This window comes from Tigriopus californicus, chromosome 4, assembly GCF_007210705.1.
Source record: "Tigriopus californicus strain San Diego chromosome 4, Tcal_SD_v2.1, whole genome shotgun sequence".
NCBI lineage: Eukaryota > Metazoa > Arthropoda > Copepoda > Harpacticoida > Harpacticidae > Tigriopus > Tigriopus californicus.
In genome coordinates this window covers 12,569,259-12,591,824 of record NC_081443.1, presented here as the reverse complement: position 1 = coordinate 12,591,824, position 22,566 = coordinate 12,569,259, and the positions used below count along the sequence as shown (strand labels likewise).

At 43.1% G+C, this 22,566-nt stretch overlaps 1 protein-coding gene and 1 long non-coding RNA gene across 10 annotated transcripts in view; one reads left to right on the top strand and one right to left on the bottom strand.

The window, feature by feature from the left end:
* The window catches only part of LOC131879801 (neuronal acetylcholine receptor subunit alpha-7-like), a 40,457-nt gene extending 20,261 nt beyond the window's left edge, over positions 1 to 20,196 (bottom strand). For 4 of the 9 annotated variants that reach the window (XM_059226222.1, XM_059226223.1, XM_059226229.1 and 1 more), the window contains exon 1: positions 18,958 to 20,196. The gene's annotated coding sequence lies outside the window, so the exon portion shown is untranslated. The remainder of the gene's footprint in view (positions 1 to 18,957) is intronic. The other 5 variants (XM_059226220.1, XM_059226221.1, XM_059226228.1 and 2 more) reach the window with 2 other exon arrangements.
* Positions 14,501 to 18,922, top strand: LOC131879810 (uncharacterized). The gene is made up of 3 exons (XR_009373199.1): positions 14,501 to 15,750; positions 15,886 to 15,945; positions 17,991 to 18,922. It is a non-coding gene; the product is annotated as an uncharacterized LOC131879810 (long non-coding RNA).
* Positions 20,197 to 22,566: the final 2,370 nt, after the last annotated feature.

Genomic DNA, 22,566 nt, shown 5'->3' with positions numbered 1-22,566 from the left:
CCGAGAGCGCCTGACGAGACAAGTTTAAAATGGAGCACCTTCTGCCAACGCATAATACTGTACCTATATGGGAAATTGTAAACTGCTTCTTCCAACGCAAGTGAGAGAGGTGCTACATCATATCGGGAAAGAGTTGAATCGTTCATCCATCACTTCACAATCTTCAGACTGTTTCCCTTGGGTAGAACTATAACTGATCCATGTTCCTAGACATGATCCAATCTCATAATCACAATGCAAGAAACCCTTCTATTCTCAAGATGAGACTCAGTACAAATTTTGGATAAGGTTTCAGGAATAGAACTGTCAGCCTGTCGGCCAGTTAGAAAGCTCTGGGCGTTTTGATATCTATTTCTTTGTAATGCGATTTCATTACAATGGCAAAAGTTTTTCGTAAAGATTTAGAATTTCTACGATCTTGTGACGTCCTTGGATTCAATCGCACATGGTCTGAAAATGTTTTGAACTTTTGGGAATCAGATAAAAGGGGATTCCAAATGATTTTGATCGCAGAGAATGAATGCAAATGAGGTTTCAAAGCTAAGCTACCTTTTGTCTTCGCCTACCACGATGTGTAAACGTACGTTAAAATCTTTGTGGAGGATTTGAAAACTTCTAAATTGAATCGTGTGAAAGATTTCCCACGAACTTGAGCTAATTCAGAGCTCTCTCAAATTGGTTCCTTATGCGAGTTACGCGCACTTAGTGGTCTTTGTCTCATAGGGCAAACTTGGAAGGGCCTCAAAATCTCAAAGCCTTTTTATAGGAGGATTTGTAACAAGATTCAAACTAAATAGCAATCAAACAAGAAATCCTTTAAGCTCGCCCCCAAAAGCTCTCTTCACTTAAGCGAGTTAAGAGGAGGCATGACGAAAAAGTCCCTCCAAAGTTATGTGTAAAGTTATGTGCTTAAACTTTTACTCAATTCCACTCAGGGCTTTCCTTCGACATGTCAAAATGCTCGTAACGCGGAAACTAACGAAACGTTCCAAATGTTTGGAACCATTTTCACTTGCTTGGCTCCATTGGAGCCCAACTTGTCTTCTTGTACTTTTTTGTCCAACTCCTCTGATGGTTCTTGTTTGTCGTGCTGGAATAGTATTGAATAAATAAATCTCTTTTCCTTCGATCGAATCGAATCAGATTGCGATGCAGTGGAACTCATTCGGAACTGATATCTTAAACGTATCTGTGATCGATCCTGTACTATCCTTCCATTCATTTCTAGGGACAGATACATTGATTGGACCATTTTCGTGCCCAGCAATTTGTATGCACGCTTCACAGACATGCCATTCCCAATCTTTTTGGAACACAATGGTAATCATGGGGAAGCCCAATATCAGAGTCCCATCTTGCAGTGTATCTGCACAGTACACGTAGTCAATCTTGGCCTGAGAGATGGACCAACCAAGCTTTCAGGTCCAGTGGATATTGGAAGGAGATCTCAGACTGACCCCAAATTTCACGTTTTCAAAGGTGGACCCAACTCAAAAATTGAGCTCGCCGAGGGAAGGCTGAAAAATGTTGGCATCATGACATTTTAGACAAGGCAACTTTTTCTCGACCAGGCTGAGTTAGTGTGGTAGGCTAGGCGAGGAAAAAAGACAGAAAGAGCGNTCGACCAGGCTGAGTTAGTGTGGTAGGCTAGGCGAGGAAAAAAGACAGAAAGAGCGAGGGAAGGAGAGCTTTAGCAGATCTAAAAAAACAAGCAATTTCTCAAAAAAAACTTTGCCCCCCCCCCTTCCCCTCCCTGAGCCCGAGAACCAAGGCGCGTTTGGTGGTGCTCAAAAGTTGACTTGTTATGAAGACTTTCCGACTTTTTCCCTCTTGCTTGGATGGGACCAATATATCTACTCTCACATGAGCACTACAAGTTGGACTTTGAAGGTTGGCAACGCTGGAGCATGAATGCACCATCTGGCGGATGGTCTTAGATCCGTGCTCATGACCTTACTTTGGAAGTTCATCAATTAGATAGTTTTGATTTGGTAATGCACCAGAAAGACAAGCCAATATTATATGTGCTTTTTGTTATTGGTATTCATATCTCTGGATACTAGTGGTGTACCGTCTATTTATTGTCCACTAGTATATGATTGTATGCATGCAGATGAAGGTCAAGTGAAGACCACGATGAGCGAGTAGATATGAATACAAGTCGAGTACTCAGTGTACCATGTACCATGTACGTACTACGTAGCGATATCAGACTCTGATAACGACGAGAACCACTTGACTCCCTTGGAAGCCGCCATTCTGTTGGCGCCTACAATCCTCCTTGAAAGAGGTGCCAAGTCGAAAAAGCCGATTTTGGCCCTGAACGAAATAAATATTCTCTCACCCACCAGACTATGTAAGATGAGCATACAATGAAAAAATAAATAATGCACAATATTTCCATGCCAACCTCATTTTCCGAGACATTGATGGGATCGATAGGACAATCACAAGATGTAAGAAGACCAATGCATGAAGGCCATTTGGATATTTTTACAATGCTCAAAACTAGACGGAGTTGGGACAGGGTTATTCAATGAGACCTTGAAGCCACGTTCCAAGTCTTCTCAAGTTTAAAATTGAGGCATTCTGAACGCTCAAAATGGTTGCCTCCATGTACTGGTGATGATTTATGAATACTACCTATTTAAGAGAATGCAATGATTTGGCACATCAATAGATCAATTTAGCGAGATCCGTTCAAAAGAATGCAGCGGTCCAGAGTGGTCCGCCTCGGAAACAACAGAATGACGGGACCAAACATGATTAATTACATAAATTGTAAATGTAATTGAAATTACAATTACTCCTCGCTTCTGCCTGTCCGTGAGTGGTTGATGATTTAGTCAATAATCATCAATGAGTGAGCGAAAACAACCCGTCGAAGTCTGACAAGGTAGGCCTAGCCACGTCCTCGTACTTGTTTTGCCTTCATCTTAGATGATGAAGAATAAAGAGTGAACAAGATGAAGTGGTCCGAAGAGACTGAATGTGGTTTCCATTCACGTTGTTGGGAGATGAGAACCATTCGTCGATCTGACTCAACGTTTCTTCTTCTTCCGCGTCGGTCATTACCCATCCTGAATAGAAACCTCATTCAATTCCAACTGTGCTGGGCAACAGCATATCATCCTGAAACGATCTCCAATCACATTCCCGAACCAACCTGTAAACCCTTTTCCGTAATTGAGGGTCGATCCTCCAAAGAGAATCGCTGAGGCAAATCGCCTAAAAAACGAGCTTATCTTCCCGCTTGTCTCCGGGGGAATTTGTGTCTGTAAAGTGGGCTTGCCAATTCCCTAACTCATATAATTGAATTGGAAATAGACTCTTTGGACGGAGACTCGAAACATCCTTGCCAATGCAAGCAAGAACCACTCCGAAATGGTTTACCGCCTCTAATCATACCCAAGATTCCAACCAGTCAAATACATGTAGAGTGTACTAAAAGGTCAAAAATGACCCACGTAGTCAGCGAGTTTGTCAATCATTTGGAAAACAAGATTAGGAACAGTTTGGATAGAGTTACCAACTGAAAATCCTCTCTTCTCAAGTTAGTGCTCACAAACAAGAATGTTTTGTCATGTTTTGTATCCTTTTATATACTCTCTTTGGCGTGTGACAATTTCCTTCAAGGCAGAGATCTCAAACTGTCGTTCCCAAGGCCTTCAATTTCATCCTCATATTATGGAACTCTTGAACAAGGACCGTAATGGCAATCAGATTGGCAATCAAATCCAGATTGTCATATACCACCCTCTTGATGGGAGAATTCAGCTAGCAACGGCCATCTGACGACATTGAGGACAAATCGAAAAAGACTTCCGCGTTTGAGTGGATGGAGGACGCAATTATCTTCCTCAAATCTCCTCTTTGATCGAGTAATCCTCTGAAGATGGTCATCGTTAAACTCAAAACCAACGAGTAGTTCGTTAAAGCTAATCCACAACGTCTCTTGCTCTTTTGAGAGAGATCCTTCTAGGGTGTTTTTGAGTCGACATCAGGATTGAGTGTCTGCACTTATCAAAACAAGATCCCGGCTCATTACTCATAGTTAGCTAATGTCTTGGTCGTTGTTATGTTTCGGCTCTCCTTATCTGTTTAGGGCCACATCAATGCAGCACTTTAGCCTCCCTAGCGGCCTTGAAGGCTCTTGTTCCTTCTAGCCTCCTCTCCCTTCTCCCTGTCCAACATTTCGTGCGCGTATCGACCTTGTCTGGTACTCTCCTGTTCCATCGGTGAATGTGTTCCACTTTATTTTCCGGAAATTATGCTTCCTTCTCATCTGAGCTCTCTATCTATTGTAGCACTTGATCATTTTTCACAGGATATTCAGGCTTAAATACAGGGTGCCATAAACCCAGGGCGGGAGATTCAAATCACGATGCTTCATCTCGGATCTGTAGCTCTAAGATTCTCCAAGCTTGGGTGAATGTAGCCCCAAGATGGCAACACACGAGGGTGGGTGGGTGCTTGAAATTCGGTTTGGCCTTCCTCACGTAGTCCCAGGGTACGTTCCAGTGGATCCCAGGAAGTTGAGCATAAATCAATAGCCCCCATTGATTGGACACGCTCAGTGCCAATGCTACAACTTGAGTGGATATTGAGGGCCAAAAGACGCACGTCCACCCCTCACTGTATATTTTACTCGGCCAACTTAACCAAGAGCTGCTTCCTTCGTGCTCTCGCTGAACCCTTTTCCCGCCTACCACTTTGATGTAGGATGGAGTATATGGTCACAAGAGGGTTCAAATTGGGCTTATTTTAGATGATATTCAACCATGAGTGTATGAGTGTATGTAGTAACTAAGACCAAGCCAATGAATGAGGGAGTTGTTACTGACTGTATGCTTTCCATTACTAAAGTACTGGTGAGTAGACCCATGAAGAGGTCTCACTTCTTGATGTGCCGAGCGTGAAGAAGGCTTGACAGTTTCGGAGAAGACTCTTGTTCCATATGTGTACACTGCCAGTCAGTACAATAGTCATCGTTCGATGTGGTGAAGCTCATTTTTGGTTGTTTGCACAATATTCCAACCACCACCACCACCATGGTTGGATGTGTGCATGCTGTATGTACATATGTATAAAGTAGGACTGCTATTCTTGATGCTTAATGTTCAATGCTCAAGGAGACTCACATGAGAGAGCAATCAGTATCCATGAAAAATTTCTTTCAGCTCCCAGAAAAGCCGATCCTCAAAGGAGTAAGTTAGGGGAATATGAAAGAGTAGGCAGGAAAGAAGGCAAATGGCACACTGTTAGGCAGACAACGAAGGGTCAAAGCTCCTCCACATGCGCCCTGTTCCATGCATTATTTGCTAGGCGACGCAAAAAGGGAACTTCCTGCCCTAATTAGATAATGTCCCCATGGTAGGCATATGGACAATGTGCATATGTAGTGGAGAACTAAAAGTGGTGGATGCGTGCTCTTGCTCCTCTTTGTGGTTGATGGGCATTGAGTAAACCATCCTTTGGTCGTGGCTCACCTGCAGACTTAATGTATTCATGACCTCCACCACTTGGAGGCAGGATGTCAGGAAAGCAACCACATCACACATACAAAGGGAAAGAGAAAGAGACGGAGACAGAGAGCGAGAGTCAAAAGCTCTCAACATCTCACAGTTTACACATCGCGAGGACATCAGACACACAGGGACGTGTGGGACAGAAATTTGATAAAGAAGCACATTCGTTTTCCCCATTGATGGATGACCTCCTGAGAAAAGGAGACAGAGCTGCCCCTTTTTAAGTTCAAATTTTCATAGAATTCGGAAAGCAGGTGAGGTCTCTGAAAAAACAAATATGTACTGTACATAGGTACAGTACATATTTCCTTACTAAATAAGTGAGTGAAGGTGAGTTCAGTTGTCGATTTGTGGGTTGGAATTGGGACACCAAGAACTGGTTTTCATGAAGGGTTCCATTTCCTTCTTTCTTATGACATTGAAGCCAAAATGTGAGATCGTTTCCGTGCTATTTGTCCAGATGTCTGTGAAGTTCTCATTTTTTGTGACATCAAAATTGAGCGTACCACTCTTCGAGAACGTCTAAAAAATGATGGAATGCGTGTATGAAAAGGAGAAAGAAGAGGGAATGGGAGAAAGTGAGAGGAGAAATACGTTAATGGGGAGATAAGTTAGAACTTTATGGTCTTTTCAACGGGTATTGTGCCACATTCCCTTCAGACCTTATTCTCCCATGGCGGCAAAATATGCATCCTTGAATACCGTAGCCCTTAACAACTATCGAAGGTTGATTTTTTTAGTTGTTTTCAAATAAAAAGTTTTTTTGCTCATACCAATGGATGAGCTCAGGAAGCGAAGTAAGTGGTCGTAGATGCAGAAATTCGAGCGATATTTGCAACAACCTAAGCGTGTAAACCAATTCAATTTGAGAGTTTTAAACTTGGTGGTTGCCCGAGGCCTTGATGCTCGAGATGCTCTCGCCTTCCCACACTCAGGTTCAGATTGGCCTTGGCTGGTCTTAGCTGGCCTTGGCTCAAAGTGTGTTGTTGAGGTTCCGTTTTTCCTCGCTTGCGGTCTCGAGCAGCCACTGACAGGCAGAACAGAATTCAATTATGCAAATGGTCCTCGGTGATTAATGACTTTGATCGATTGAATTATACCAAGTATCAACATATTTGCTTGCCTCGAACTCGTTGGCAACCATGTGGAAGGCTGTGCGCCCAAGACAAATGGAACCTTGGGACAGCCGGCATTAAAAAGAAAAGACTCGAGAGTTCGGTATATTGTTGATAAATTTGCTGGGATCGAGTCCCCGGAGTGCTGGGGCCCGTATTTGGGGTAGAGAACGTGTTTTTTTCTTCCTCACTTTCCTTTCAACAGTCAGGGTCCCCCAATTTGAGATTGATCTTAGAGTAACTGAAACCTCAAGGTTTCTGCAAAAACGATGCGCAATTTTAATGAGTCTCTCAAGAGACACCTAGCGAAGAATTGTTTTGATTACTTGGCTTAGGTTTCGTTGGGTAGCCAAACTTATTAAAGGCTAGCTTTTATTTTATAAGCAAACAAGGAATGACTGACTCTTATAACATGTTAAGGCATCAAAAAGTGGAATCTGAGCTATTACATTCGGGGATCAATTTCATAGTACCGAGTTAGATTTCAACATAAAGTTTTGCTCCGCTCAGCAAAGCAGTACCATTCAAACACGTATTGGAAGTCTTATTGATCATTATTTTGCTTATTTCAATTTTTTTCTCTCTTGAATCTCGAGTGTTGATTTACAAGGGCTTTGGCAACCCTGTACGCATCTTTTTGATTGCGACAGTTTGGTCTTTCGAGACTAACATCTTGCCTTGGTCTTGGTCCATTGATGGACCGTACATTCAGAAGGCATGAGTGAATCCCAGATGAGATGAATCTCGTTCTCCAAAGGTTGTTAGTCTAGTCTTTCTATCGCTTCTTGAACAGCCTTTGGATTGGACATTTATCAAGTCCAGAGAATCTGTGCAACAGGACGACGAAACAACAACTGGTTCGTTTATGAAAGACTTCACACTTTCCACTTGGCGAATCAGAATAATCAGAATAGGGACGAGAGGTCGGAAAGAAAAAGCAATATTTGCCGTAAATCGGTGGCAATCTCGCCCATTGAGGCTTGTCCAAACAAAGCTCTTCCCACTCTTCCATCTCCTCTAGAGACCTGTCAAGGCAAACAAAACTACAAACACTGGATTCATCCCCAAACCTGTGCATTGCAGACGATCAAAGTCCTTCTCCATTTCATACTCTAAAAGAACGAGCCGGCTCAAAAGAAGTTCTCAAGTTTCCCATGGGCTCATTCGTGTACGTAAAGGTAAGTAGCGTTCAGATTGAACGGTTAAGACTCGTGCCAAACAAGACCAAGGTGCTTATTTGGGTTGAAGGGTATCACCCCAATTCTAGTTGGGGCCACAGAGTGAATGTTGTTTGGTTATCTATGCCATATCTTGTCGAGTAAGAAATGGGCCCTCGGGAGCCCCAAAAGGTTACATGCTTTTGCGGTAGTAGTACATTAGCTTAGGCCAGTAGACAGTGAGCGTTTCCTGGACTCGTCGATCGTCGTGGGGTGACCATTATCGTAAATAAATGCAGCCATTCCACTCACTTTGCGGTTCAAAGCTCGTTCAAAGCTCGTGGGATCGATGAGAAGCTGGCCAAAAGCCGCCTTGTCAGGTGGATCGGGAAACAAGGATCCATTCAGGAACTAAGTGGACCCAATGAGCAGAAGAGGACCTTGTCTCGGGATTCGTGGATCAAACTTGCCACTGCCGGAACTGAACTCGATCCCACTTCTTGGCTTTTACGAGGATACAATCCAGAAGTAGTCGATGGGTTGGGATATTTCCAACAGTGTCATGATCAGCAGACTTGGATTTACAAATGACTTTCATTTCGCCATGATTTGGGCTCGCTCGCAAAAGTGCTTGGGTCAGACAGTTCTTGATTTGAAAGTTGGACCTTGGACCCAAGCGAGTCACTCTCGCTCTTTCTATGAGCGACTCTTGAGCGAGTGACAAAATAAACTGAGTGCATAAGTTGAATCCGTCCATAAAAAAGCAAGCCCCGACGAGATGGGTAAATATTTATGATGACAAGGCCAGATAAGCGGGTGGATGTCTAATTTTTGGTTAAACTGGAATCTTCAATTTTCCAGTGCGTAAACATGGCAGGAGGCAAATGGAGTTGAGAGAGAGCACCGCATGTTTGATGCACGTTTTTCTGGAGGTTTATCAAGAGAATCTCTTTGAAGTGAGAGAGTCTCTTCAGTGCCTCTTTCTACGTTGGAACAGTAAACGAGGATCAAAAAGTTTGCATCGAACGAAAATAGACGCAAACCGGGAATCATTGAAAGCGCTAATGGAGCTCACTAGGAAATTCCCTTTAGTCTGTGGCCTTTAGCCTTCCCCCGGTCATCTTAGGGCACCAAAGTTTCGAACGGGGGCATCAATGTTTCAGGCGAAGAAAAAGAGGAAGAAGAAGGCGAAGAAACTGACACGCTTATGGGGGAACGGGGAACCAAATTGGAACAGATTACACATCAAATCAATAAGGGACCGAGCCAGTCGGAGCAAGGACCCTTGCCAGGCGAGGGCCGTACTTGTACTTTGTATTCATTTATCATCATTACACATAACCCTTTCTCCAACTCTGTTTTTGGTCCTCTGGAAGGAAAACATCCGTAGCTAGAGGCCACTTGCTGAGCATTGAGCTTTTTTGAGACTTGAATGGACCAGGTTCTGGACATCGGATTACATTCCCTTCAAAACTTTGAAAGCAAGCAACGTCCTCAAGAGCTAGCTGGATTGACAAAAGGGGAATATTTTGGATCAAGGTCAATTGTGAAATTACCGAAAAAATCTCCACCTAATTTCGTCTTGGCAACATGTACATAAAGCGAACACCAAGAGAGTTGGAACTAATCAAAAGTGACATCCAATCTTACGGTAAGCACAGAAAAGCTGTCACTACCAATTATAACACAAGAGATGAAGGTCCTAAACCAACACTGACTTGTGCGTCCAAAAAAGTTTTGCTTTCGTGGTCTCCACCTTATTTTGGTGGAATTGAAGTGTTTTGGAATTTCGGGACAAATTCGCAATCGATGAACCCGGGTTGTCTTTTGAACTGATCTCGCATAGCTTTTTCTGCCAGGAATGCTGACACATTACGGACTAAATGAAGTGTGTTTCAGAGTTTCCACCACTTTAATGGGGAGGTGATCCCCAAGGCCAGGATTCGAAGGGCTTAACTCCATGGGTCTAAAGAATCGGGTCAAGCTTTCTTCAATGAAATGAGGAAACGGACATTGAAATGAAATGCAAATCCCGAACGCTTCGGAAACGATTCCCCTCGCCATCCATTTCCTAATCCATTCAGTGGTTGGGAAAGGCCATACTGGTTACTATTGAATGGTAGACCGAACCGTTTGCAAACCGAGGTCGGAGACACGCCTCGGTCCTGGCTCGCTCAGAGCACGCCTTTAAATGGTTAGGAGATACAAAGCTTTAGAACGGTTCGAGTTAATCTGAACCAGTTTCCCTAAAGTTTTTAGTCTCCTCTGAAAGCTGGAAGAGGAAAAAAATGAGGAACATTCGCGCTTGGTTCATGATGCAATGGAGTGAAAGTCTCCATTGGAGCTTTCTGTAACAATGTGATAAACTGGGTCATCAAAATAAACTAAGCCATAAATTGTTCCATTGCACACTTGGATAACACACAATTCTGGGGTGCTCGAATACGTCACAAAATGGACTCACGTTCCATACGCATTGAGTGGAGAACCTCATGGCTTTGAAAGCCTTCAAGTGCAGAACTAGACTATTTGAGATGAGCATGTTAAGCGATGTTTAAGCCAGTCCAATGTGCAATCAAAACCGTTGGTACAATCGGTCAACTATGAAACCAGATGAAGTCTCTTTATTGCTTTGGATAGCCTTGGCTCAATTTCAAGAAAAGTACCTATGAATCGGGACAATGGCCTTTGTTCTTAGAGGTAGGTTCAAAAAGGTCCATGTGGTCCTTTGAGCTCAAGTTTCTTTGCTTAAGACAAGCAAACCACTGACTGGCTTTGAGACCAATCCGAGAGTTTCAAATTCAAGGCATCACAAAACGACTAAAATCAATCATGTACAGTAATTCGCGAGGGTGAGGTAAATATGAACAATGGTTGTGATAAGGGAGTAGGAATTGGGACATATGTCATCAGATTCCAGATCAAGCGTGACAGCTGTCATCTGACGTCTTATGAAACAGAGAAACAAACAATTCACGTCAAGCTTTGTTACTCTATGAAGGCAGGTTAGTTGAATTAGAACCCTCACCCTAAAAATTGCAATTGCAATTGCCAAGAAACCAAATCAGGGTTTTTTGTATTACAGAGAACGCTTACAAATCAAATCGACCCAGGACTAGTAAAAGCTTTCAGCTTTTATGAACGTCTTTCCACAGGTCTTTCCATGATGATTTTGACCCAAGCTTCCGAACTCAATCTCATTGAAGATGTCCACTTAGGGAAATTGGTTTCCGGGTCGTCTTCATTCCATTTCGGACCCAAAACTAAGTGCATTGTCGTGAAACGCCTAATGTTGTTGTGGATCAAGGTGACATTCCATTTGGAACCATTGACAAGACAAAGTATCTTTTACCATATCCAATCATCAATCCACTCGACAGCACTCTCAATAAAAAATACTCTAGTACAATCTAGTGTAGAGACACACAACTTCCCTATTGATCTGCTTCAGTATAAGACTGAACAAAACCGTCGAAAATGGCAGCAGTCATCCGGAGTTTTTTTCCAGGTCAAGTGGACCCAAAAAGTGGATCAAAAGTTGCTTGAAAGCTTTCACAAAATTGTGGTCATCGGACCACCTACTACATTGACTGAGAACTTCGTTATCCTTATGGACATACCCTGGCTTCATCGAAGCCCCAGGTAGACAAACGAATTCCGGGCATTAAACTAGACCCAGCGAACCACTTTCAATTGGTGTATCCCGACAATTTCACGATGTTCCATGTTCCATATTCTAGACTCTCTCCGTCTTTTCCAACTATTGGACGGGCTATATAAACAGCGTAATGGTCTTTCTTTCTTTCTTTCTTTCGTTCTTTTACTCATCGGACTGTTTTGATGCTGGGCCCACCAAGCTTTGGATTCCATTTCATGGTCAATTACGTGGTATAAATCATGATGGTCTATTCCGTTGAGAACATGTAGGGTAATGCGCTCACCATTGGACATGATGTATGTAGAGTCTGGGTTCAAGAATTCAGCCATGGATTACTGTACGATTTATGACTTATTTGGATGGTAACGAAGCATCAAGAGTTGGCCCTTTTGTTGTGGGTAGTACTAAAGTGGAAAATATGGAGAAGACGCCGGGCTGAGAATGCAAATCCCAGGTTCAGATTCACGATGACAATGAATGCAAGAGCGGGCAAATATTAGGGAAAATGCAACACCGGACCACTTCCCGTGCAATTTACTTCCGAGATAAAGAACGAAGCAATCTGCATTTTCAACTCGTTCAGGAACCTTACATTTCGGCAACTTTGAGGCTCAATATGAGGTTTCGTGATCGTCGTTCTGTTATTTCAAGGTTCATAGCTAAAAAAATCAATTTGGGTACGGAAAGAAGATACTCTAAAATCGGTTTTCGAAGACCTGGGAGTGAAGCCATCGACTGGAAATGTGCTTAACAACGTTGAAAACTGATTGCTTTGAAGAGTAGAAGAATACCTCCTGGGCGTGCTAAATCCAGTTAACAACTCACCTTGTGCTTTGACAGGTAAAAGAATGCTACAAGGTATACTTGTCTTACTTTAATGTTCTACTAAAGATAAAAGGTGCCCCACTAAATTTTCCCCGACTAAATTTGCAACCCAGAGAGAAAGGTCTTTCTGGAAATAGTTTCACAGAATATTTATAGATATCACGGACCTAAAATATGTGTCTGACGGCTTAGAGACTGACACTTTTGCTAAAGCAGGTGCGCTTAATTCTTTTTTGCTTTTTGTGCATTCAGACGTTAAGCAAACGAACAAGACACCCATAATACAATGATCAAAATTCAAAGTGTCTAAAGGGGCCATTTTGAAGCAACTTGCAGCGAACAATGTGTACTATAATAAACCATAAATCTTGTGGCACAGGTTTCTAAAAGAATTGGCATTTTTTTAGTCAAAATGCGAAGATCCGAGAAAAACAATCTAAATGAACTGAAGCTACAAACACAACATAATTTTTTTTACAATTTTAGCTTCGAGTAATGGTCGATCAAATCTATGCTTCATTATAAACCTGTATTCTATGCATTGTTATACTTAAAAGTCATTGAGCAAAATGTCATGGAAATATGATGTTTTCTTTACAAGAGATTGTTGAGTTCGTTCTAGCTTCCTTTGGACTAAATGCAAATGAAAATGTTGCCCGTTCACCTGCAAGGCCTGCTAAGCAACAATAGATAAATGAGCAGTGCGGTCCGGGCCCAAAGTTTGCTCCAAGAATTATTTACGACAAGGTCCCCAACTTCCGGAACGGGGAACAAAAGAGAATAGAACTCAATTTGCAAACAATCGTTCCCCATCCTCCTACTCTTCTTCTTTCTCTCTTTGCCCAAATGGAATTGGAGACCGAATACAGAATGAGATATCACTTTGATCCTTGCCCATTTCTCGCTGAAGGTTGAAGGTTAGGTGGTTCGTTGGTTTGGAACGCCTTGGGTGAGCGACGACCGGGACAGTCGCACTAGTGTTATACTACAGTACTTGTAGTTAGTTTTGGTAGGTGGGTGTGAGTTTTGGCGAGTTTCTCTCCATGAGCGTGTGAGTAAGCGTGGGCGAAAGAGAGATGACTAGGGGAGCTAGAGAGTGGCGAGAAGAACAGAGGAACACCATTGTCTTCTCAGAGAGTACCCAAAGACGTTCTTCTTACCTACCTCAAGCGCAGTGAAAGCCCTGGCAGTAGAATGAACAAGAAGAAGAATGGCTTACACCAAAGTAAAGAGTAACTGACATCTCCAATTTTCCGGAGGCTAACAAAAAGGGGCCTTTCTTATCATTCCAGTTTTTCTATTAAAGGCCTTTTGAAAAGAAATGAATGGCAAGCAAGTGAATATTCCTTGCATGAATCTAAGCGTTAAGTCCCTCCCACCACAAAGTCAATTCTTCATTGCGGAAGGTAACGTTGCTTGCTTGCACTTCGGGTTCAGTTGAACGAAATTATTCATGCATTGAGTCTCAAAAATATGCTTAATCAAATCAGGTGCTTAAAATAGCACGCAAAGGAGGAAGGGCCAACGAAATCCGCACTCCAAATCGCTTCTTAAACATTCGGTGCCTCGTCCATGGTGAAACAAGTCCGGTTCGTTAACTTATGGTTGCACACCGTGCCAACCAACCCAATTGCAATAGACACAAGATCATTATGGGTGTGTGGGTGGGAGGTAGGGTTGAGCCCTTTCTCACACAACTGATCCAAGTTGGTTCCTCCGACACAATAGGCATATATATGATCTCATATTCCAGGCCAGCTTCCAACGAAGTTCAAGCCAGAAAGGAATCCATCCACCTCAAGCTTGTTCCTCTAATTGAACTACACTTGCCGATTCTTGAAACTCCTTCTGAGTGAGAGAGAGAACTACAGTGCACTTTTGCTAGAGAGTTCGACGGAAATTGACTATGGAACAAGGAGCACAATTGCTTATTTAGTACTCATTGATATCTAATCATCTTTCCAATGAGTAATGCAGGGTGGACGGGACAAAGTGTTACAAACAAAAGCATGTATTGCCGCTTTGCAAATTTTTCTAGATACACCAGATTCTGGATTTAGGCTCTTCGATGACCACCCTTTCAGTATATAAAACTAAATTGTCCGCTCTTGACCAAAAATATTTACAGAAAACATCCACTGTTAGCGTCACCGCTGGCACGCTCTGTACTGTCTCTAGAAATGACTTGTTAACCTTGGCTTCCGTCCTTCGAAAGTTGTTGTTCAACAAGTGCTGCAATGATTTCAATGCCGTTGACAATTGGAGCACTAATTTTGAAAGTAAATGGTTCAGTCATGTAGTCACTTTTGCCAAAGCAAATTCTGTAGCACCTTTTAAGATCCACCCTGTAGATTTTCAAACTACCAACCACAAAGGAACCCTAAGTCATCTTGTACAGGCTTTTTCCCACGATCCCTCGATTTCGTCCATTGTTTTTGGGTGGGGTTGAGAATCAAAGAGCGACTCGAAGAGCTCTATCCAACCTGTTTTTGTTGATCCCCTAGGCTAAACTTCAAACGAGGTCTACATTGCCTGAATCTCGAGCATCAAACTTACTGCGTCCGCTGTTGCTCGCTACCAGTTTTTGACCCAATACCATGTGAATGAGCATGGTGGTGGTGGTGGTCCTAATCCAATGACGAGAAGGGGCATAGAACTGAATGGTCGCTAGAAGTGGGGACAATGTGGTCTTCCCATTCCTCAACATCATCCTTTTCATTGTCTGACGCTCACGTCCTGAAATTCCATTCTCCAACAAGTTTGCACGCCTCGATTTGGTCCACTTTTGGGGAAACGATTGGCCTTGGGCTTCCTCAGCTTCTTCCCTTTGTGGATATCAAGGCCGGATAAATAAGCCAGAGCTCTACTGACCATGAACTCAAATTGGACTCAACTAACGAAGAACTTTCGGTTGGACGATGAAGAAGAATTGCATCTGGACTAAGGACTACTTTTACGACTCATTAAACTCCTCAGAACCGACGAAAATAGGCCATGAGCAAGTGCACGCTTACTTAAAAGCGGGCGTGGAACAAAGCATACGTTTTGTCCCCCGCGCGCCATACACACGTTCGCTCGTTCAGCGAGCTCTCAGATGATCCGAGTCCCTTAATGAGAATCTTTTTTGAGGCTCCTTTCGTTGAATGAGAGTGGCTCTTATTGTGCTAGATGCAGTCGATTTTGGCAAGCCACGCGCCACTCGATGGGCTTTTACACGCTCATTGGAAATGAATTAGTCGTCGGGAGAGAGAGCGAAAAAGTGAGTGAGTGAGTGAGTTGGAACAACTTCGGGATGAACCAGAAGACCAATACTACATCGAGTGTACGTACCAACGCACTTACGGACAAACACAGAATTGAGTGGTATTGGTAAATGAGCACAACACTTCTAATTGGGAACGGAAAAAGCGAGATCAGTTGAGTCAGCGTTTGTTGATGGAACACCTCCTCAATACCTGGGATCTAGCGTGAGTGAATGAACGTCTTATATGTGCGACATTATCAGAACTCACGCATTTCCCGCCCTTTGGCGAGAGGAGTGCCTTAACATACATATATCTCTTTCGAGCGTGAGTTTTATGGTCCTGAAAAATCAATTTCAGAATCGTGCCATGGACGCCACTTCATCATCGTAGGGAGCATTGAGGTGCCACTTTTTTATGGTATGATGGTCAAATGTTCTTTGGAGCCATTTCGGGGAACCCGAGATTTCTTGTTTCCCCAATCGCATTTGTTCAAGGCTTCCAAGCGACCAATGCTCTCTCATTGGAAAGTAGCACGTGTTCCAAAGCCAAAGAAGTATCTGAAACAGGTGCTTGGTCAAATTCTGTGGAGCACCACATCCTCCAGTTTATGAGTCGTCCATGAAGATGGTTCTTGGTCTAGAGCACCAAAGAATAACGGAAGCGAGAAGCCCGAGCACTATTTGGAGACGGTTTGGAAAAAAGCACGGCGAGGACATAAATTTCCAAGGCAATAGATATGTGATGGCTTGAGAACAGGAGCTTGTATCGGGAAACAGGGCCACAAGAAAGAAAGGTCTTTGAAATAGAAACCACTCGAGTGCTTGCTTGCTTGCTTGCTTTTGCTCACTGGCTGCTGGCTCGTTCGCTGAGCTAAAGCATTAAGTGAGATTCCAATGGAGGTGGGACCACTCTCGTTCGCATTTGAAGACAAAAAACAACAATCGGCAAGACCTCTTTGACAGGCTTAAGTGTAGCAAATGCACTCTTCCACTGGAAACATAGTACCTTGGGGGATTTAATTGGTACACACTTGCATTGAAAATCTTGATCCTCAGAGCCCCATTGCCATTAACAGACACACACCAAATCGCAATTGTTCTTTGGGTAAGAGTTGAATGAAAAATAAGAAGAAGGGACAAGGGAGAAACCAGTTAATCAATTCAATTTTGAGTGATCCAGATTGATCAGAAAAAGGCCAAGGTTGGAAAAGAAAAGATCTTTTGTTCAATTTATTTTTCATCCAGTGTCGGAACAATTGTAAAGGGTCAGTCTTCCATGCCAAAAAGCGCTTTAGGAATTAGGGTCACATGCAAAAAGAACACAATATCCAGTTTCTCTGGAGCTTAAACAAAAAACTCTCTTTCTCACTTGTGAGTTTGATCACTTCTGAGGTTTCAGACTCGACCTTCGTTCGCTACCAATAATACAATGTACAGAGTACACACTCATATCCGTACATTCTCGACAGGAGCCAATATGTTAGGGAGTTTTTCAGAGGAAAGTGGCGAAACTGCATCGCTGCAACACCGTTAGTTTGAAGTGGGAGGATTCGGAAACAATTGAACCAGGTTCCAATTTCATCCTTTGGCAATAGAAGCTTTCAAAACAATTTCAAAAGGTTTGGCAAGAAACTTGTTGTACCATGGCCACGTGCTGTTGCCGTGGAACGGGGAGTAAAGTGAGTGAAAGCGAGCGAATTCGAAAGTTTTCTCCCGCAAAAGCGGATTCTGTCCACTTTCTGCAGGATCCCTGTCCTCTCTTAAAAGGCGCACTCTGGCTAAAAGTGTGAAAGCCACTACTAAATTCGACGCAATCTCTTTCAAATCATTCACGGGGTTTCAATGGGGCACACAAGCTTTACTTTGTGGTGCAAAGGGAAACAATTAGTCAAGTAACTCGAGCACTTTACAATGTAAGAGTGCGATTATGTCAAGCATATGACAATTGGGGGTAAAATTCAACCTCAATTTCTTTGCCAACATATTCATCTAGATCATTTTTTTGAAGCTTGCTTCCCGGTAAATCTCCTTGAAAACGAGCATTTGGGGTGATTTTGTTGGTTGGCTGAGCAGACAATGCATGCTCAATTCCATTGGGTGGGGATGGGAGAAAATTCTTTATTGGCTTACCGGAAGCAGAAAGTTACGGCATACTTTGAAACCGATCCAAGACTTCGCTACTCAGGGTAAAAAGAAAGAAAGAAAGAAAGAAAGAAAGACAGAGAGAGAGAGTGCAAGTAAGCCAAGAATGGTTTCGGCTCAACAACACATTCCATTCCCGCCCTTTGGGTGTGGAGTTATGTGTTCCATATGGCACATCAGCCAAGTGCAGGTTGCTGTGTTTTCCCAATTTCGAACCATTTCCCCACAAATTATGGATCAGCCAGCAACCATTGCCAGGCTCCACGGGTGAAGCCGTTTTCAATCACTCACCATAATGTAGGCAATATTCCCGTTTTCTAGGTCTACAACATGAAATCGAAAGAACGGCATGATTCATCAATGCTGACTTCTTTTGGGGAAGTCAAGACCTTGAATGGAACGTGGGAGAAGAGATATCGCACTGAGCCAGACAACATCATGGAAATCTGATTCTAATTGTCCGACCTTCACCTCTTTCGGAAGAAGACAATTTCTCCAAGTCATTTCCAGGAGTTTCCTCTCAATCATTCGCAAATGAGAATCTTAACCATAACCACTCGAGAGATCAATATACAATCATTGATACTCCAGCAATGCCTTCTTTGGTGACGGAGGAGACTCAGGCAAACGATGAGTAGACTCCCACGAGCCATGAATTACCCGGAACTTTGACGATAAAATAGTGGATATGTCACAAAGTACAAACTTGCAGTTCTATGGGTCTCTCCAACTTAAAGTAGTTAGTTCTGGTTTGTTACTGAACGAAAATGGATTATTTTTTCCAAGGCGAAAGAGGCGACAAATCAGAAAGCTTTTCCTCATGAAAGGCAAGGATAAAAGAAGTCACTTGGTTTATTTTTCTCATGATATGTGTGTCTTAAATCAAGAATTTAATTCCATCTTCATGGAAAAAGGTTTCTAGCTCTCAAGGCCAGTTCATTTTTACTCAACTGAGACGTAATCGAAAAACTGTCTGAAAGCAGGACAAGGAAATTGCAAGTGTTCCCTCTATATGATGATAAACAGCATCCTTCCTGGGAGTAAAAAGAAATGTACGCATGAATTTCAGTCGGATAGCCTGACAGGTCAACTCTCGAGCCCGGTTTTTGTGAGACCGTGATGAAGGATCGTTCAATTTTCAACCAGAGGGAAATGAAAAAAAAATACATATCCTAAATACTATAGGCCTGACTTCTCAATTTATGCCTGTAAACACATACAAAAAGAACGCCCAGGGAAAGAAAAGGACCGAAATAAACGCTTGATTTGAAATTCCTTTCATTCTTACCATTCGGTTTCCTTAGCAACTCTGAAGGATTCGAAACAAGCCATTTGGTCGCCAAGAAACTGATGCCCTCCTCTTTTTGGTATGGGTCCTTTTCTCCGCGACAAAATCAAAGGATCGAATAGTTGAAGATCTCACTTGATGCATTGATATTGAGATGGAGTTCACTTGAAACCACACTCAAACAATTGAAATCCGATAGGACCCACTTAATTTGTTCCGAGCAAGCGAAGCATTCTTAAGGGAATTGACAAGACACACTTTGGATACTGTGGCTTCTGGTGAGAATCTTGAAAGGCTTCTCAGTCTCCCGGTTAGCGTTTTGGCCTGGCCTTTGTACGTGAAATCGACAGCCGGCTTGGCAGTCAGTTGTCGTTTCCACCTGGAATGGACTCGCCGGACTTGCGGATGGAATCGGCACCATGAATTAAATTCCCTCAAAAAGAGGAAATGCAGATTTTGGGTCGGTCGGAGTTTCCCTTGGGCTTTCTTCTCTAGCCAACAACAGGTTGAACTCGCTCTCTCCTTCTCACACGCACAATCTCTGAGAAAAGGCCGCGGCGCAAAGTTTCAAAATGAGATCTCGCACGGAATCCAGATAAAGGTGATCCTCCTTGAACGGAACCCACCAGACTCTAGCTCCTGGCAAGTCGACGACTCTAAACGAGATTGTTCCACCCTCCAAAACGCTCCCTGGATCTGGATGTAGAATACGATGGTGCGCCAGGAGTCGCTCGGTCTCGCTCTCCCACCGTCTCTCACTGTACACGCTCACGCACGTTGAAGTGTATGCAGCCGTGGGTATCCCAGTAAAAACCCTTCTTGAGCGCGTCACTTTCACCGCCGTTTTCTACACGAACTCCCTGGCCTTCGTCCTTCCCTCGTCGAGTTTCTCCATGAGCAGGAAGACAAGTTCTGGATGATAAAGGCCTCTTCCTCCTCCTTGGACTCGTGCTCCGCCTTCTCCGCATCCTTCCCCTCAGGAGTGTGCGACAGTGCGATACTGGGCTTTGTTCCTCTTCGTGTCGTCTTGGAGAGAGGCCACCACGGAGAGAAATTGGTAATTCCTCCTGGCCTTCTCCAGTTCAATCCACTTTTGCATCTCCTGTTTCCACCCTGCTTCCCCTCCGAAGAGGTTCTTTTTCCTTGATCTCTCTCCTTCTCGTGTTCCTCCCCAATTCCCATCAACAGCCTTCCCGCGCATTTTACCGAGCCGAACGCGGGTTTCATTCAGTGTTGCTGACGGGAACTGATGGCAATATTTCAAGGTCTCTTTACTATCAAAACAGACGCATGGTCCAGAGTATAGGGATTAGTTCTAGATATCCTACAACGGATATTATTGCAGGACAATTATGAGGCATAATTTTGAGTCATAAACCTATATAAATTTATGAAACTAGAAATAAACATGTGTAGATAGCAACACTGCTAGTTTCCCCGTTTGAACGGATCAGAAAGTGCGCGCAAAATAATGGCTGTATGTCCGGAGGGAAGGTTGGCAACTTGGCATGCCAGGAAAAGTGGAGGTGAGAGAGGGAACCGAGAATTCAAGAACATGGTTTCAAGGTGGAACGACAAAGGCATGGAAACCCTCAACCCAACAGGCTCAGTTTCAAGGCTTGGACAGATTCTTTGATGGGTTATGGCGATGCGCTCCTTCATTTCTCTCCTCAATGGTGGCCTGGCGAAAACTGTTGCAAAACCTGCCCAGAAAAGTACAGCTATTGCATGGGTAGCTAAGTATGTAGAATACATAAAGAATTTAGAGCAACTTTGGAATATTTACACCGTTCATGTACAAAGTTTAGTGAAAGCCATGTCAACTGAATGTCGTGGATTTGAGATGACCAAATAATTATTGATGAATAGGTGGAATTCAATGTAGCGATAGGCCATTTTTTTATAAATTGTACCGCCGGACTGCTTCTTAGGTAATTTGTCAACACGATGTAGGTTATCTCTGCACTATTGGGCCATGTTTGTTCAACCAAAGTAAGATGTCCTTTTGTGTTCACCGTAGCTTTGGATATTTTCTCATTTTTATCTTAAACCATAAACAAGTTTAGATGTGTACTACAAGGCCAAAATGAACTTTTTGAAAAAAAGTTCGGCACGAGATTGAAGTCAAAATTCTAGTCAAGTTTGACTCCAATGTTTGTGGTCTCCTCCAAATATAAAAATGCAGGCTGAATATAGGAATAAGAATGAATTGGATTTAAGGCAAAAGTTGTCAGTTTTTGCCATGACTTCGAAGTTCAGACCTTCATATTCTTTAATTCAAAGTTAGGCCCTAGCACTTCTTAGGAAAGAAAGTGGAATGTTCAATTACTTCGTTTCGTATTTTGAGTATTAATGGTCTTAAATCTGTCTTCTACGAATGACATCCCATGAAAAATCCTTTTTTTTTGCGAGTGAAGGATTCTTTGTGACCATTAGGTCAAATCTTGATGTGTCTTCTAAGGGTATGAAAGAACTCATTCTCAGAATGAATTTCCAATTCAGCTCCAGAGGATCCACAAAATGAAGTATGTTCATAGCGTCGCATTGGTGGGTGGAGTGATAGGCTTTGTGAACGGGCAAGGATACTGTCTTCAATTACTTTCATCAATCACTCCACTTTTACAGATGGCAACTCTACGGCTCTTCGCTTTCTTCTTTCGGATTCAATGGCGGATTGATGTTGCCCACGACACGAAAACATCGGCGTATATTTGAGTGAATTTCTGCTCTTGTCATTTCCCAGATAACCCAAGGTGTGTTAAGCTGAAGAGAAAATAGCCCACATCCTCGCTTTTCTCACGAGGTTTTTTCTTTCGTCTGGACATTGAAGTAGAAACCTGTAGCTGGTTATTCCTACCCCAAAACGAGGAACGTGTCATGCCAAAGTTTCGGGAAAATTCCTTCACTGCGAATGGAACAAGTGAGAACCAAGACAGCTTATGGAAGCTGGGAACATGCTTTTTGCCTCTTCCTGGGAAAAAGAGGTGTGCACGAATGAGGAGGGGAAAATATGTCATTGTGTTGACTGCTAGGCTGTGAAACGAAGAGCGAAAAAGAGAGAAGGAAAAGGGGTCCATTTCACTCGATATGGTTTTTTGTGGGAGAGGAGAGAGGAGCTGAAATAGGGCTTATGTTGGTTGTGAGACATTGGAAAGCATATTTGCTTAATGAGCATTGCACTTATCTGATTCGGTTTGTGGCGTTGGAACCATCCGCAGGGCCGAGAACAAATCCCCAACGCACATTGTAAGGATGGTCCCAATTAGCACTAATTCCATTAGGGTGGACGGACTGGCGAGGGCTTTGAGAAGTTCCAAGTCAGTACAAGAAAATACCCTTCTACACGAAGGAAGGTGTATGCATTGGGGCAAGAATAATGAGGGTGAACTGCATCTCAAAAGGCCGTGGAAACATTTGCCCAATTTCGAGCTCAGAGGCCGTCTTTCTTCAGCATTTTTAAGCCTTTGGTTCTAGTTCGAAGCAGCCATGCGTGGTCGAAAAATGACCGAAGAGGAATCATTGAGTAAACTCGCCAAGTGGTTGATCGACACTGAACACGTTCTCCACATCATGGTGGTTGTGCCATTGTGCCAAAAGAGATTCATTAGC